The 13584-nt window shown below is 47.3% G+C and overlaps 1 long non-coding RNA gene across 1 annotated transcript in view; it reads left to right on the forward strand.

Moving 5' to 3' along the window:
- The first annotated feature begins 8420 nt into the window (after nucleotides 1-8420).
- The window catches only part of LOC116883653, a 69773-nt gene continuing 64609 nt past the window's right edge, over nucleotides 8421-13584 (forward strand). Inside the window, exons 1-2 of the long non-coding RNA XR_004385777.1 lie at nucleotides 8421-8522; nucleotides 11850-11989. This is a non-coding gene — a long non-coding RNA (uncharacterized LOC116883653). The remainder of the gene's footprint in view (nucleotides 8523-11849; nucleotides 11990-13584) is intronic.

Consider the following 13584-nt stretch of genomic DNA (forward strand, 5'->3'; position numbering starts at 1 on the left):
CTGGAAGTTGCTTTATTTTATTCCATGTGGTGGACTTTCTGAGAGAACGCTGTTACGAAACTGCTGTACCATCCGAGCTCGGGAAGGGAGGGGGGTTGTTTTGACTCCCCCATTGCTATGTGAGGGATGGAATTTTAAAGCCAGAAGGCCCCACAGCAGTTGGGGACAACAGTTGTAGGAGGAGCGAGAAGAAGACAAATGTGTGTGTGTCCTGTTACTCCATACTGAGACCGTGCCAAGATTTGCTGCCTGCGTCAATATTTTTTATAATTACCAACCCTTGTGTTCATAATCCATTAACAGGAAAAACAATCTTTCAAATAAGATCTATACAGTCTTTTGGCTAGATACCCATCTGGTTAGCTGATCCCCCTGCCCCAACCTTGTTTAGATGTCTTATTTTAACCCCTGTTCCAATTTTTCTAAAAAATCATCTCCCATGAATAAAATTCTACCTCCCTTGCAGAAATGAAAATCGCTGAAAAATTTTAAAGCATTTGAAACAGAAAAACGCTGTCGAGGAGCCATTACTTACTGTCTTGTCATTTGTCTGCCTCCCCGCCTGTTCATCTCTCTAATGGTGGGTTAACACCACCTTCAGTTTTGTTAGTACTTTCTGTGAAACTCTTTCCCAAGCTGCTCTTTGACCTTTCTTGGCTCCTTTTATAGTAGTACCTAAGGACATTTTGGCATAACAGGATTTACCATGGTAGAGGGAGGGGGAGGCAACAAAAACCACAAAGATGCCAATGAGCTCAAAAAATCACAAATTCATAACCGTGGGCTTTTATAAACAGAAAAATTGACAAACTAGTACTGAATAAGACAGTGGAGAATTTAGGGAAAAATTGATGCTGGAATGGTTGTTTGCCAGAAGCAATTCAGTTGCAAAAATCTGAGTCAATAAGCAGGCATGTGGGAAAGGTTCTTAGAGCCCAGTAATATATTGAGAATTGGGAGCTGCTGGGCTGGGAGGTTCAGGGAAAGAGCAATCTCAAAAAGGGCCAAAGATACCAGGAGTCTAACTAGACATATATTCTAGCAGCAATACAAGCATTACTAAGTACTTGCTATTCCTCAACTAAGAATGTGTTTGTTTTTTAGACCTCTTTAATCCAACAATTATAGCAAACCAGAGAGAAAAGATGAGGCCCATAAGTTGAATTAGGTGGGATCAGTTGATACAAAGTTTTTCTTATAAAATCACCCTTGAGTATAGAATTTCAAGACAGGTTTCTCTGTGTAGTCCTGGCTGTCCTGGAACTCACTCTACAGACTGGGCTGCTCTTGTAGCTGCCTACCTCTGCCTCTGGAGTACTAGAACTAAAGGTGAGTGCCACCACCACTTGGCCTCACTCCACAGTATCTTTTTTCCTTGATTTTTTTTTTTTTTATGGACAAGTATTTCCTTTGTTCCTTCCTTTGTCTTCCCTCCACTTTTCTTCCATTCACACAAAATGCTAAGCCACTAAAACTCTATCAAACCGCAGTAGATGAGAAGTTTTGTTTCTAAAACAACCAACGAAAATTATGAGCTGGTAAAGCCAGTAGAGTGGCTGGTGAGAACTGGGGCAGAGTATAAAGGAAAGGACTTGGGAATCGGAGGATGGTCTGAGAGGTCTCCAGTCATGCTCTTTCAGCTGGTGATGCTGTACAATCTGTGGTACCATTCTGTACTCCAGAAGCCTCCTATGACCTGAGTAGATCTCTTTAAACTCCGTTATATAACTCTGAGTTGAGAAATGAAAGTTGAGACAGATGTTTGTAAAGAAATGATGGAGTAAGAAAAGGCCCATTTAGATTGACACAGAAGATGAGCAGGGTTCAGATTCCAACAGGATTCTTTCATTCCACAAACATTTCTTTTCGCATTGATCTAAGTGGGAATAAGAAGTCAGGAATGAAACCAGGACTACTCATTCTAAGTCCTGTATTCTATTTGTGTTCTCTCTCTCTCTCTCTCTCTCTCTCTCTCTCTCTCTCTCTCTCTCTCTCTGTCTGTGTGTGTGTGTGTGTGTGTGTGTGTGTGTGTGTTTTCTCTGTGTATCATTGCCTAATCTGGAACTAATTCTGTAGACCAGGCTGGCCTCCAACTCTCAAAGATTTGCCTGCCTCTGCCTCTCTGCCTCTCTGCCTCTCCCTGCCTCTCCCTGCCCCCCTACCCCCCTGCCCCTCTGCCTCTGCCCCTGCTTCTGCCTCTGCCCAAGTGATGAGATTAAAGGGGTATACTGCCTTGCCTGGCTAAGGCCCCTGTATTTAAGGGTTGAGAAATAATATACATAGAAACCAATTAGATACTTCTAGAAGGTTAGATGTTATAAAAGGAATTAATAAAGTGATAAGACGGAGTTTGTGTATGGGAGAAATACCAGAAATTAGATGGTATGATGTTTAATTTACACGTGGTCAGGGACACGAGTCCCTTCTATCATTCAGCAATCCATAAAGCAGATTTATTTACACCTGTGCACACAGATGGATTTCCATGAGGGTTTGATAACTCTTCTTAGAAATGTTAAGGTGTAGAGTCCCCAGCACTATCTTAAGAGAAAACTTGGTATGGAGTCGTGCGTCTTTAATATCAGCACTCAGAAGGTAGAGTTTGAGGCTAGCCTGGCCTACAGCAAGTTCCAGGGCAGCCAAAACTACAAACAAACAAACAAACAAACAAACAGAGCTGATTAGTAGTAATTTACCCTGGAAACAGAAGTCTAGAAGAATCCCCTCTGTTCCTTTCTAAAGCATGGAACATATCCTTCCTAGGTAGGTCTATTACCTTCAAAAGAAAAACACCCTGGTTATGGGCTGGGACTAAAACAATCTTCAATCCCAGTACTTAGGGGACAGAGGCAGGTGGGTTTCTGTGAGTTCTAGGCCAGCCTGGGCTACACTATCTCAAACAAAACAAAACAATCCCAAAACAAAAACTGTTGCATGCACAGGACTGAGTTGAGTGTTCCCTACCTCATTCACCAAGGCTGCTTCCCCAGTGAGACTGTCTTTGGAAGTAGGAACTTTGTAGCCATTAGTTAAAATGAGGTCATAAGGTCAAGCACTGATCCCGCTGGGTTAATGTGATTTCAGCTCACAGTCTGAGAGCAGTCCATCTCAGAGGGTAAGACTCTGAGCTTATGATGGTGGCGATGTGGAGCTGTGACATTTCTCATTACTGCTCCCATGACAAGGAGCTAAGGGAAGGCAGGAAGCAGTCTCTGCTATAAAACCCATAGGCCTGCCCTTAGTCACCCACATCCACCAACAAGGCTCTGCCTCCTAAGGGTTTCACAAGCTCCCCAGACAGACCCACCAGGTGAGGATCAAGAACTTAAACCCCTGAGCCCATGGGGGACATTTCATGCTCCATTCACGAGAATGTCCTTATAAGAAGAATAACCAGAGAGTTAGCTTTCTTCCTTCCTCTTCCATGCATACTCACTACTCAGGAAAGGCCTCGTGAAGACTCACCAAGTGGGCAGCCGTCTGCAGACCAGGAAGACAGACGTCAGTAGAAGGGAATCTGCCACAGACTTAATTGTGGATTTCTACCCTCCAGATCCACAAGGGGATCGATGTCTACACCTCGAGATCCCTGGTTTTTGGCATTTTGCTCCATTCACCTGAGCAGGCTGACACCATGGCTTAGATTATTGAACTTAATTCTACCTAGCGAGGTCACAGGTCAGCGGGGATAGCTTTCAAGAACACTGCTCACTCCTTCCCTGTGCTTCCCAGTGCACTGCCTAGGACACTACTTACATAGAATTCCGAGAACTTCATGTGGCCCCTCTGTTGATCATAACCACCCTTCTTCCAGCCTCTTTAATAGGTAGTGCATAAATAATATTCATTGAGACGGTCATACTTAGCATCGAAGTAGACGCTTTCCAACAGACCAGGGTTGTGGTATGAATCAAACAAGGGCTGGAACCACCATCCTTCTCAAAATTAGATAGGTTCAAACCCAAACACCTTTCCCTTCCCTCCTGTCAGCCTCAAATACCCCCGACAACTGCACTTTTATGACATCATCAGTCACTTTCTAAAAACTTGAATTACTGTAGATTTCTAAACAACCATGTCTTCCATTTTCCTGCTCCGTGGATGCAGAACATGATAAAGTTATTAGAGTATTTTCCGTAAAACACAGCCTTTCTGTTTTAACCATCCGGATGTGCTTTGGACCTCAGTCATGAAAAGTACTGTGTACGAACTCCGCGGATCACTGGCGATTATGTAACATTTTAGAAATGGGATGAAGGAGAAACAGGAGTGGGATGCTGGCCACCCCCTTTACCGTCGTCACTACCACAGCTAGTGTGACCACAGCTGCAGTCTTTGTACCCAGCTCCCATATCTGTCCTAAATCCACCAGCCACAGCGACCTAAAGACTATTCTTGGTCTAGATGTCTCCAAATGACTACCAAATGCTCACAGTGTCTTAATCCTTCCAAAGGATGGGTGCTTTGGCTCTTCTCTGACTGGTGCTGGTTCATTCTGACTGCCTCGCCGCTACCATTAGAAAAACCCATTCTGCTTCCAGGTGCACAGCTCTCAGCTGGGTTCCAGTGTCAAGAGCGTCCCTCTCACTTTCAGTAGTGTCCTTCCTAATCTGCTTGCCATTCATTGCTCACCCACCTAGACTTTCTACTGCGTGAAGGAAACAGTATCCCATAGTTCCCCTCCTTGTCACCTAGCAGCTGCCTCCCAGGGCTGGAGTACTGTGCTTATCTTCCAGGCAGATCCTGAACTTTCCCTTAAAAGCTCTATTGAGGACTCACCCTCTCCTGGAACTTTTCTGGATAGACACTTCCTCTACCCAAAGATCTCTCGGCAGTCATATAAATAACTCGGTGTAATTGGCTCTGTTTATAAGCTGTGGCTTATATCTTTTCTCCCTCCAGGTATTTTTCCATGTGTTTGTGCTGTCTCCATTAATTTGTAAATTCCCAGGAGGCAGGGCCTGAACACAGCCTGGTGCTGTGGTAAAGGGAATCTGCCAGGAAGAATGAATGGGAGAGACACTGCCTTTTCTTTATTACTAACCTGGTTTGTTTCTCATTTTCAAAACATCTTGCCTTACTGATGATTCTGAGGCTGAAAACATAAGAAATATACATCCAGGTTGAGCTAGTGTCCGGGTAAGTACAATAAAACCAAGAGCTTTCCATAAGCAAAGGGGGAGGATGTGCAGGTATTTTGACCCAAAGGGGAATCTGTAGTGTGTTATTATAGTTTGTCGTCTTGGGAGTTGTATTCTTGTCTCTTGAAGACTGTAGGAATATCTCAGAAAGAAAATATCTGCTTCCAAAGCTGAGTTCTAAAAATTCAACAGAGCCCGGGGAAACATCCAAACGATCTTATTACAAGTTTGTACTGAGTGGAAGGAAAAAGAATGTAATCTGGGAGACCTCCTTCTCTGAATCAAACAGCAAAAGTAGCACAGTTCTGAGACTACGATCCCTAGCTGGGAAAGCCTTTTTCAGCTCAGGTGAGAAAGGGAGTTCGCAAAGGTCCTTTCCCATGACCGGTTAGAGCTGGGGGATCCCGTCCTTTGGCCACCTGCTGCGCTGCCTCCTAGCAGCACCCACAGAGGAGAATATCTTGACTGTCACCAGGCACTGAGCTCAAGGTATAACCCACGTAGGCGGTGCACCAGATAACATCAAAGCTCCGGGTAGGGGCCAGAAAGGGGGGGGGGGAGCGCAGCGAGGGAACCAAGCGCCTCCCCCAGCGTTTCCTCTCACGCCCACTTCCAACCTAGGAGGCTTTTGGTTTCTGCTTTTGTTGTTTTTAAAATGAAAAGTTGAACCCAGGAAGCTTGGGAGCAGACTTTTTGCCTTGTAGTTCGGTAAGTTTTCCTCCCTCCGTTCTTTTGTCTGCTTGGCTTGGGAAGAGCCCGGGTTTAGGGGACAGTTACTGCGGAGCGTGCGGGGAAGGGTTTGTTGCCGGGTCGCCGGAGTGGGGGGCGGGGGGAGGGGACTCGTTGGTGGACGGGAAAGCCCAGCTCGCAGGGCGGAGGGGAGGGACAGGCGGTGTGACCTGGGGCCAGCGGGAGGAACCTCCGGGATCTCCGCGTGGCGGTGGCGCTGCTGGTCGCACCAGGCAGAGGGCCGGAGCTGTGGAGCCACGGGGCCGTGCCAAGGGGGAGCCCGAGCGAGGCAGCGCAGGGCGGCTGCGTGGGAACCGAGGTTGGGGGACGCGCGGGCACGGCCTCGGGTTGGACCGGTGCTCTCCCTCAGATGCTCAGCGGGAGAAATAAGGTCAGAGTACCCAAAGGACCCCATATCTCCCAAGGGGTGCAACAAAGACGTTTATTTGGCCTGCTGGATGGAGAAAAAGAGGCCCCTTGGAATCTCTCTGTCTTCCTAGTCTAGAGCCGTCATTGGGATCCCCATTGTTCAAGGATATTTGACAGTTCAAGCTGAAGTTTACCAGTCACCGGGCTGGTTGGGTTTACACATTCAATTCCTTTTATTTGCTATATTCTGAGGATTCACTATCTACTGTGTCATAAAACAAACCGAAACCAACTACTTACATATAACATAGCTGCTTTCTCCTGCATTTTGGTATAAAAAAAAAAAGAAAGAAAAAAAAGAAAGAAACCACATTTAGAAAATTCAGAAAACTTACCAGAAAGTGTTCTATATTATCTGTCTCAGAGAGAAGTTTTAATACTGGTTTGTTGCTCAAGAAAACAGTGAGATGACAAATCAAAACCAGATATGCAGTTTGCCCAAACGCTCATAGCATTGCTGTATCGCGAAGACACACTGGGTTCACGGACTCATTTCTGTTGTCTTCAGCAACTATTGAGTCAAAAAATCCACTGTGGCACTTAGCTTTCCCCCCTTCCGTTTCAAGTAACAAAACGTCGACTTATGAAGACTGTGTTTTTATCCTAACACATTAGCTAGGTCTGCATGTTTAGCTTGTGATTCAAACAGCTCAACTGGGGGAGGGGCACTACATTATATTTTTCGTGACTCCTACCCATTGGGATTTAATAAAATAGATGATATCCTACTGGAAAATTAAACCGTCACTATTTCATTGTAAGGCTAACATAGTATTACCCACCATCCAGCCTTTCTAGCTGCATGATCTTTGTTCCTGTGACCAAATTTACTTTTTGGTAGGCATATTTTTTCCTTTGCAAAACATTATTTTTGGCTCTAAGCTCGCCATTACTGAGTATTCCATTTTTAATAATTTCCATTCCGGGGCTTTGAGCTTTTCTTAGCTCCAGCAAGCTAGAGGTAGGACTTCCTCGGGGGATTTTAAGGGTCAATCGTTAGTAGGAACGACCATCTTTCTGAAAGCCGAAGGGAGCAAAACAAGTTTGCACGATGGTCAGCTGTTAGTGGGCGTATGATCATTTAACAAAGAATATTTTTGTTTTGCGTCATTTTTTTTACACCTTATTCTTTCCAACTTTGAGGTGACCCGTTAAATCCGTCCCTTCTGCAGGCTCTTTAGTGGATGCGTGGAATTTTGAAGTTCAAACTGCTAGTATTCTTTATGTCTACCCTTGAAAACCTGCTTCGCTCCCCAGATCCAGCTCCCCTGATATTTCCAGAAGTTTCCAGTTCCCGTTCTCTAACGCTTTCTAGCAGCCGGGGTCAAACTCTGGTTTGTAATAAATTAGTCTGTCTTTCCATTTCACTCCCCCAGAGTTCCAGAAGCCTGCTGGGTGGCTCCGCCCCGCACCCCCTCCTCGGCTTCCAAAGTTCCCTCGCGGGTTAGTCCCCAGCTGACAGGCAGTCAAGGAGGGGTTAACAGCGCTCGCTGTTGCTTAGGCTCTGGGAAGCACCGGCTCTCTCCGGAATAACCTTGGCTTTCCTCGGTCTTTTAATAGAACATCCGCCACCAAAAGAGTGGTTTCAGTTCAGGGCTTAATAACATGTCCCCTCTGACCCTCCAAGTCAACACCCCAGCCCCCTTTCTCTCTCTCTTTTTTTTCAAAGTTATTTTTCAAAGTTAATGAGTTTCAAGTTTCACTATGATTTCCCCTTCCCTCTACGCGGAGCTGAGGAAACCCCCTTGGGGTCCCCCCTCCCTCTCGGGTCCTCCTCCTCCCTACCAGGGCCAGGGCGAGGGGCGGGGCTGGGAGACACCATGACGTCACCGGGCCGGCCCACAGCCTGCTCTAGAAAGTCAAAGACGGTAAAGAGAATCCGGCCCCCCGGCCCGCCCCCCTCCCGGGCCAACCGCCCCCGACTGCGGCCCGGCAGGCTTCCCCGGGCCGCGGAGCCCCCTCCGCCGCCGCCCGCCCCGCCCGCCCCTGGGCCGCGGCTCCTCCTGCGTCCTGGGTCCCCGCGGCGGGGCCTGCGGCCGGCGGGCGGGCGGGCGGGGGGCGGCAGGGGGCCCCAGGCCGGCTTCACAGGAGCCGCCCTCCGCCGCAGCCCCCGCCCCGCCGCCCCAGGGATCCCCTGCCGCCCCGCCCACGCGCGGGGAAGCCGCCGACCTTCGCCCTGGCCGCCCTCGCGCTGCCAGCCGTCCTCACGGACACCCGGGAGAGGTAAAGGCCGCTCTCCCGCCGGGTTCCACTCGGTCCCTCCCGCGCCTTGCTCGCGCCTCAGTGCCCGTCGGGAGGAGGCTCTGCTTGTGTCCCGGTTGTCAAGTGCAGCGCAGTTCCCGACGGGTGCGGGCCAGGCGCGGCGGTGGGGGCGCTGCACCCGGGAGAGCGCGGCGCGGGGGGCGGGGGCCGGGACCACCTCCCCCTGGCGGGCGGGCGGGCGGGCGCGCGGGTGTGCGTGTGAGTGTGTGCGCGTGTGCCGGCGCCGACCTTGCGGAGGGGATGCTGCGTGCGGGAGCCGCTTGCCACTTCGGCGGGTCCTGGCCGCACAGGCGGCGGGAGCTGCGGTCCTGCGAGCCCAGCAGGTACGGAGGGCCGGCCTCCCGGTCGCCACGGCCGCTTCTCGCAGGAGGGCTCGGCGGGGCTGCGGGAGACCAGGCCGCGGCTTCCGCACCTCCCGGCTTTGTGGCTCGCTTTCCCTTTCGTTCTTTGCCCGGAGTGCCTGTTTTACTCCGGGCCACCTGGGTAGTTTCTCTCCGGGTAGGGCGCGCGCCCGCCGCTGGTGGGTCGGGGCCGGTGGGTAGGGGCGCGGGGCGGCTCGGGCTCGCTGCGGGTCGGGCTCCAGCAGGAGTTGCGGCTAGAGAGGGGAGGGGGCTGTGGCGAGGCTGGCGCGAGGAGGAGTCTCAAGGCTGCCGCTCTCGCCGACTCTGTCCTCCTCCTCCTCCTGCTCTCCGCATCCACTCCAGGCTCCTTCCGGAGCTGGCACTTCCATTCCCCCCTCCTTCTGGCATGCGAAGCGCTTTGTTCAGTGCAGCGTTGCAGAGGGGTTTTCCCAGGCTCCGCCCTCCACATTCATTCATGTTTTTTCTCCTTGTGACTGTCTTTACGCTTTTTGATCCTGTCCTGTTTTTGCACCTTGTAGTATGTATTTCTTTCTGGAGAAAGAATGGTTGATCACTGGTCCTGGTCGCTACGGTGCTGTCGTCTTTGAAAATAACCACTTCTCCACCGCGGATTTAAACGTGGGCTGGACAGCTAGGGACAGGGGGGTGGAGGCTGCAAAACCGGGTCGCACAAAGCTGTTACAGGTTGGGAATTTGCATATTTTACATTTAAGCTTGGGGGCTGATGGGGGGTCACGTGATCGGCTTACAATCAGAGTTCACGCTTTAAAAACTTCGTAATATTGTGACCGCTTAAAAGCTCTAGTTTTAATACGGAACGGAACACTTATAGCTTTATGTTTAAATTCTCTGTGCAGTCAAAACCTTTTTGAATGCGAGAGCTGATGGCTCTGTGGTAAAGCGAGCTGAGGAGCCCTATCTTTTGTAGGTCATTAGCTGGTGCTGCAAGAGACATCATCCATCGTTGACCATCCTGTTTCATAGTCTTCCTCTTTGATTAGATTGTGAACAGTTTGTGCTATGCCGACTCTTAGCCTTGTTAAGAGTACAGCTGCAAGCAAGTTAATTGTAGCCGCCTTTTCCTTACGCGTTTTAGCTAAAGTGAAAACATACATCAAACACCTTATTCTGGGAAGCATTTTCTTTTCCTTGGAGGCGTTCTTCCCAGGACTTAATATTTCAGCATTTTCATGTTGCAGGCAAAGCTTCTACATTGTTTAGCTTAGTCCTTAGTCCTTAGCCCGTCGGAGGTGGATACTGTTTCCTGATTTTACAGCTTGGGAAATCCGATCTTCTCTTCTGAGAGCTTAAGTACCTTGAACAAGGCCACACAGTATGGGGTAAAGCCTGGCCTTGAACCTGGTCAGGTTTGATTCCAAAGTATGTCTTCATGATTTGCTGTGTCATTCATCCCTTTGGGAGGGGATTGTCCTTGGTAGGTAAGTGTTATCTTCTCAGAGGAAATGGGCATGGAGTCATGTGTGGCCACATTCCATAGTTACTGATCTGAGGAAGGTTTCATAATCTCTCCCAAAACTTTTTTTTTTTTTGGTTTTTGCTTTTTGTTTTTTCTCTTTGTAAAATGGATGAATTGGAGCTGTGGTCTTTTTTTTTTTTAAATCTCTCCCAAAACTTTTTTTTTTTTTTTTTCCAACTCTGTAATATGGATGAGTTGGAACTATTGCCTTGGTCGTTAGGATTAAATTAGGTGCTAAGTGGAAACTCTACAGTAAAACAAGTACCCATTAAGTGTTCTCTTGTGCTGTGTACAGTAATCGATATGAGAGGTTTTAAACAAAGCATCCTCAGTCTATTGTGTTTGCTTAGTGATTAAACTTGGTTCCACCCCACAGTGCCAGCTTAATGGGCTTTGCTTATCAGCATTGTTGCAGGAACTTAAAGCTAAACTTTTAACTGGTTATTGAGAAATAATCTGGTGGAAGAGGAGAGAGGGAGGTTTCGGGTGGACAAGTGGGTTGTTAACTTTCAAGCATGTTCAACTTTTTGACATTGCAGGGTAATGCTCTGGCTGGAGAACCTTGTAACAGAGTTACCACAAAAAAAAAAAAAAAGAATCTCTAAAGAAATCTTGTAATGTTTAAAGTAGGTTTACTCTTTTGTGTTAGATTTAGGTACTGTCCAACTATAGGTTGGACATGCCCATTGGATTATTACATCTTGGCATGATGCATTTCAGCTTGAAAAGGCACAGTCAGGACAGCCTAGGTTGTGCTGCAGTAACAAGTAATTCCCAAGCCTCAGACACTTAAGTCAACAAAGGACTGCTTTTGTTTAGACAGCACTGTCATGTTGTGTAACTGGCAGTACAACTCTTTAGTCACACATGCTGTCTGGAGCGGTGCCTGGCCTGTGCCAGAGGGGACAGAATGCTCTAGAATATCTTGCTTTGATAACTAAGTTCGCCGGCATGGATGGGAGGCTTGTTTGTGGTCTACTCAAAGGTCAACACGAAGCTGCCGATCCCAGGCATGTGCTGTCCTGCCATGAGCCTGCAAGACAGGCATGGCATCACTGGGGAACAGCCACCATAGCAACTGTGTATGTTAACTGAGTCAACTGAAATGACATGACCAGGACACTGGCCTTCCTTAGGAATGCACATATGTATACAGCATAACTGTTTGTCATTTTACACTAACTTTATTGTACCCCGAAGTGCTGTTCTAAAGTGAACATTTTCATTCTTGCCTAATGTCTAGAGACTTTTTCTTCCCACCTGTTTTCTCAACAAGGGGCCTACAGAGTGGCAGGATGACCTGTCTTATGTTTAGTTAAAAGCGGATGGTGTTTGCAAAGGTTACCTTCTATTGAGTTTAGGTCAGCACTGCTCTAAGCCCCTAACTTTTGAAGTATCCTCCTCTTTTGAAGGTAGAGAGATTCACTGCTTTTATCTTTCTCTTTGCAGCAGATGGATTAACTGGTGCCCAATGAGTACATGGAGCCAGCCTTTTGTAACCTGCTCTTCCAACGGTTTCTAAGAAAACAGAGCTCTTAAATCTAAGAAAATGCCTCGAACGAAGCAGATTCATCCCAGAAATCTCAGAGGTAAGGCTCTGCGTTCAGTGAAGAAAGGCTTACAGTGACCCCACCATCAGGTGCATAGATGGTAACAGCAGTGGCCGAGGGTTCCTTAGATGCTGACCCCGCTTCATGGCCAGCACCATTGTGTCTAATTCCTCTTTGTCATAAACAGTAACTGTCCCTTACCTGCTGGATGAATTAGTTCCAAAGGATTACAGGGTTTTTCTGATGACCTGCTAACGGCTGACATCTATCATTTCTTACCAAGAACTAGGGAATCTGAAATGGATGGTCGATGTTTTCCAATAATTGAATCACTGTGATTTTATATTCATTCGTTCAAAAAAAAAAAAAAATTCCTTGTCTGTCTTTTCCGTGTCTTTGGGAGAATGAACCCTGGCCTTGAAGCATGCTAGTCAGATGGCATGTCAGTGGGTTTTGCTACTGCATGCCCGTATCTCTTGGGGGTTTACTTCTGTAAGTTACTTATATCAAGACAAAGAAGTGAAAGAGTTGAAACTGACATTTACACAGTACTTTATTTGCAGAAGTCAGAACAAACTGACTTATTTCCAACAAAGAAACATCTTGTCAAACTTGTATATAAGGCTGGCGGTCTGGATTGGGGGTAGAATGTGGGCATAACACGCTTGTGGTTCTGGATTCTGTTCCCAGAACCACGCAAAGCAAAACAAACAGGATATGTATGAAACACATTTTATACAAAGGCTGCAAGGTAAATGTTTTTCCACTAAAGGTAAAGATATTTAATATTGGGAAACTAAGCACATTTTGCCATATCTGTTCAATGGTTTTTATTGTTTGGAGATGTTGTCTTTACTGTGAATTACAGTTATCTTTTCTATTTGACTCCAGTATCTAAGGATTTAGCAGTGTTGGACTTGTGGAGAGGTCTTAGTTGGTACAATGCTGGCTGTGGTAATCTACGACGACCTGAGTTAAAATGTCTAGAAGTCACATTAAGACCAGAGGCAGTAGCAATCATAGTCTGTGACAAAAACGGGCGTGGAAACAGGAGAATGCCCAGAAACTTGAGGGCCAGACAACCTGGTATGCCCAGATATGAAGAGAGCCTTTCTCAGACAAGGTGGCAGGTGTGAACTGACATGTGAAGTTGTCCTCACGTCCACACAGGTGCTGTGTCATGTGCGTACCGGTATTCACACAGGTGCACACACAGTTGTGGATGCCTATGTAAAGACGGTAGCAGTGTGAAGCAAAAACCTGGCAAAGTGATCTTAAGCAAAATAAAATAGTGTGTGAAGTAGACATGTCTCAATGTTGTAGCTGCACACAGAGGAATGCACAGATGCTGGTTCTGTTTTAACAGTTAGAGAGGGCTCATCTGTCCACGCATCTTACATGGACTCCACTCCTGCACCCCTGGCCTGTGTGGCTTAAGCCATTGCCCCAGGCTGCAAGCATGAACATGTATTGGGTCTTTAGGGAAGGGTTGTTGAAAGCCTTTCTATTCATAACCTCTTTTTACTTAAGCTTTACAAATGTAAAATATAAAATAGGTATATAAAACAAGTATTTATTAACAGTAAGTCAGAATTTTTAAAAAAAATATATTGTACGTTTGTATATGCACACGT

This window comes from Rattus rattus, chromosome 14 (genome assembly GCF_011064425.1).
Source record: "Rattus rattus isolate New Zealand chromosome 14, Rrattus_CSIRO_v1, whole genome shotgun sequence".
Classification (NCBI taxonomy): Eukaryota; Metazoa; Chordata; class Mammalia; order Rodentia; family Muridae; genus Rattus; species Rattus rattus.